The sequence below is a fragment of the Aotus nancymaae genome, unplaced genomic scaffold (assembly GCF_030222135.1).
Source record: "Aotus nancymaae isolate 86718 unplaced genomic scaffold, 86718_ANA_hifiasm-v0.15.2.pri h1tg000032l_0, whole genome shotgun sequence".
NCBI lineage: Eukaryota > Metazoa > Chordata > Mammalia > Primates > Aotidae > Aotus > Aotus nancymaae.
This window is the reverse complement of record NW_026988445.1, coordinates 16,370,176-16,374,165: the sequence shown is the minus strand read 5'-3', so window position 1 is coordinate 16,374,165 and position 3,990 is coordinate 16,370,176. Positions and strand designations below refer to the sequence as shown.

The 3,990-nt window shown below is 45.8% G+C and overlaps 1 long non-coding RNA gene across 2 annotated transcripts; it reads right to left on the bottom strand.

Moving 5' to 3' along the window:
* Nucleotides 1-368: 368 nt before the first annotated feature.
* LOC135277501 (uncharacterized) lies at nucleotides 369-2,506 on the bottom strand. 2 transcript variants are annotated; one of them, XR_010345105.1, is made up of 3 exons: nucleotides 2,073-2,506; nucleotides 1,740-1,800; nucleotides 369-621 (listed from the first exon to the last, which is right to left on the bottom strand). It is a non-coding gene; the product is annotated as an uncharacterized LOC135277501 (long non-coding RNA). The 2 variants fall into 2 exon arrangements; XR_010345106.1 differs by lacking the exon at nucleotides 369-621 and adding an exon at nucleotides 698-733.
* Between the last annotated feature and the right edge of the window lie 1,484 nt (nucleotides 2,507-3,990).

The window sequence follows — 3,990 nt, the reverse complement described above, 5'->3', positions numbered from 1 at the left end:
TCCTCATTCTAAAGTTTACCTTAATCAAAAACCGCCTAAATCCAAAGGGCATCAGCCTAATGGCTAAGGTCAGCATGACCTTAAACCACAAATAACATCTCCAACCAGAAACATTTCAAACTACTCCCCGACCAGAGACATGCTAGCCCTGAGATAACCCCACTCCAGCTGGGAAGACATCATCCCCAAGATAACCTCCCCTCCTCCTGGAGATATTCCAATCCCACCATAAAACTTCTCCCTCACGCAGAAATATTCCAAGCTTGCAATAAGCCCCCTCACCCTAAAACTAACACGTAAATTGGCCAGAAGCCCCTCTCAGGTTTATTTTCTCTAAAATAAATCTGTCTTCAACTGTCAAGCCACATTTCATGTTTCTTTCCTCTTTCTTTAACTCTTACACTTCTCAGGCTGAAGGTCCTTTTGAGAGCACCTGTTGCAGTGCCCTCTGCTACAAGACTTCCCTTATACCGACTCCCATGTCGCCTTCTCTCAATTCCATCAGAACTGGGTCTCCCTGAGGCTCTGCTTCCAAATGCCAGCTCAGCTCAGCGCAGCTCCTCACAAAGGCTCTCTGTTCAGGTCTTTCAGGTCCACCATGACCATCCCTCCTGGATGCATCTAAACAAAAAGATATTATAGGAAGCTTGGAAACATTATGCTGAGTAAAAGAAGCTAGTCACACAAAAGGGCACTTATTATATGATGCCATTTAAACAAAATGTCCAGAAATCTATAGAGACAAAAAAGTCAATTAGTGGTTGCCTAGGGTTAGGCTGGGGTGGAGATGGCAGTGTTCAGGGAAAATGGGGAGTTGTTGCTTTAGAATATTGGATTTCTCTGGAAGATTGTGAAAATGTTCCAAAATTGGTTTTGGTGATAATTGTACAACTCTGTGACTATACTAAAATCAATGGATTATACACTTTAAAAAAAAAGCTTTTTTGGTGGTAAAACCCACTCTCCTAACATCCTCACCCCCATAGCAAGTGAGTGACAGGTGTCAGAACTATAGGTGCTAGACTCTGCTCCCACCTCTGCCCACTCTCCCCGTGCTCCTCCCAGTGCTAACCACCAAGTGCCACCCCAGGAAAAATGGAAGGCAATTTAGCAATGTTCTTAAAAAGCACCTGAGATAATATAGTTTCTATTACTACATAGGTGAGGGAAAATGCATATTCGTAGCATATTTTATTATTTGATTCCATCATTGTGTTTTATCTGTTTGTGTCATACTGTCAAACACAAGATTCTAAAATGTCAATCTGGCATACTTATTCTGAGAAGGAAATCCCAGGAAGTTGTTCAGACATGTTTTCCCCTTGAAACAGCGCTGCCTGTAAGCACTTTATGACAAGCACAAAGACCCTCCCTGCATCCTCAGTGTTGTCACTGAGAATCCCAAGTGTTGTCCTCTGAGAATAGGTCTGGGGAGGGCCAGGCATTATGGCTTATACAGCTTTGTACTCTTTTTCCTCTCTCTCAGTGATCCTCTCACCCTGCCATTAGCATCTCATTTTGAGAAGGAGATAGACAGCTATGTGCTGGATGATGCTGAAGCATCTCCCTCCTCCTACAGCCTGCATCCCTATCCCTCCTGTCCCACCTCCTCTCCTCCCTTGAGGCCTTTCCAGCCCCACCTCACCTTATCTCATGAATCTCAGGGTGCTGATGTCTGGGATCCAATTCCAGGACCCCAGCTCTCATTTGAAGAGGGAGGGAGGACATGGGTTACTTACCCTGTGGCCCCACAGTGTCCCTTGTCACTGTCTCAGGGCTTCTCTTGCTCCCTGGGCACTCCTGTTAGCACAAGATAACATAGTCAAACCTCTTTTGGGCAGGATTCCAATACAATCTCCATAATTCCTCCAGCTCCCAATATGGATTCATGTTGCTCGGTTAAATATATCCGTTTAAAGTAAAAGCCTCATTAATATCCAGGGTTGTAAGCCCATTTTGTTTGGATAACTGCTTGCCTTATTGTTTTATTTGATTTATTCCTCTGCCAAAGTCACATCATAAAGTCTCCTCTCCACTTAATTTAGCATCCAAACAAAACATGCCTGTCTCACCAGGCCCATGCAGTCTTCAGGAGTGCAAAGTCGGAAGAAGATCTCACTCTCACTCTTTCCAGCAGTCAAATTTCCCCCTTTCTTTCCCCGGGAAGAGGGTCTCCATGATATTTCAACTCTGGGAAGATGAGGACAACAAAAAGCAAAACACTAAACAATAAATGAAGGCTTGTTTTCTGCATGAGACGAGAGAAATTGGCTTAAATCCATCAAATTCAAGTTTAATTCTGTTCTGGACCAACCCCACTGCCGGGAACCTTCACCGACAGGCTTGTGGGATCATAGGGATGATCTTCCCAGGAAGAATTGGGAGGATGATGATGGTGGTGGTGGTGGTGATAATGGACATATACTAGTCCTATTCAAATTGATGGAATTATCCCTCCAGGGTCACAACTAACACATGGTCACCTTGGGCAGATTGCAGTGTTCCCTTCCACCTCCTCCTAGATGGCTAACAGTCTTTTTTTTTTTTTTTTTTTTTTTTGTAATGTGAGACGGAGTCTTGCTCTGGTGCCCAGGCTTGAGTACAGTGGCGTGATCTTGGCTCACTGCAACCTCCACCTCCCGGGTACAAGTAATTCTCCTGCCTCAGCCTCCCCAGTAGCTGGGACTACTGGTGCCACCATCACCCACAGCTACTTTTTTTTTTTTTTGTATTTTTAGTAGAGACGGGTTTTCACCATGTTGGCCAGGCTGGTCTCAAACTCCTGGCCTTATGTGATCTGTTTGCCTCTCAAAGTACTGGAATTATAGGCGTGAGCCCCTGCACCCAGCCTAGCAGTCTTGAACTTCTGTAAAGAAACACTCTACACTGGGCACTATCCTGGCTGACATTCTCTGCATAGTCCTGAACTTCATGGTTTTCCAGACAGTAGCACAGGTGGAAAAAAAATGTCACTCTGGAACTGACTCCTGCTAGTCCCTAGAGCAGGACTCTGATAATTATGGGGCAGGAGGGAGTGGACTGTGCAGTCTCAATTACACATAACGCTCTTCCCCCACCTTCTTGCTAGAAGAAGATTCTGATCCTCCTTCCCCTGGGAGAGCTCCCTCCCCTCCCACCTCCTAAGGGAATAACCATGTGGGGGTAGTTCCAGAGAGAGCTCCTGTCTCCGGGTGTGTTGAGAGCCCATGGAGGGCTTTGAAGGGGATGTGAGTGCCGGTGCCGAGGGGCGTGTCTCCGCCCTTCTCACTTATGCTCTCTAGATGCTGGGGAAAATGTGTAGGAAGCTGATGTCCACACCTCAATTCTTCTGATACAAATATTGAGGCAAAAGTCAAAGGTGCCAAAACTCAACATTCTAAAGGAAGGGGCCGAGCACAAAAACAGAAACCTCTTATTCCTACCAATCAATGCTGCACACGTCTAGAGATTACCAGGAGCCCCTTATCCATCTCTTTCAACAGCGCTAAGTTGTGGTATGGAAGCTGAGGACAGAACAGTCAACTCAGGGGACTCCAAAGAATTGCAGGGCTGGCAGCAGGTGTTAGCCAGGAGGTGAAGAGATGCTGCTGGGGCGCTGTGATTTATCCGTCCTCAGGAAGATGTGTGGATGAGTTCATGCTGCAAAACAACTTGAGTTGATTGGAGATTAGTACAAGATAAATTCATGCTAACCTACCTGCATTCAAAATATATCCTGAGTGGGAAGGAAGGGTTGTCATGGCAGAGTACACTCGGGGGCCTCCACCCCATGCCGAGGGCTATTTCCTTTCCTGAGGACAATTATTTCCTTACACAATGTTTTTGGCTGTTCCATCAAAATAAGTGCATACATGGAATCCTGTCAAGCATGTGGACTTCATCCATCATGTGTGATGTGGCAGGGGAGAAAAATGAAGAGATTCACTGGTCTGGATAATTTCCAAAGGCCTCCTTCTGATCTGCAATTGAGGAGGTTGTGGCTGCCTGCCT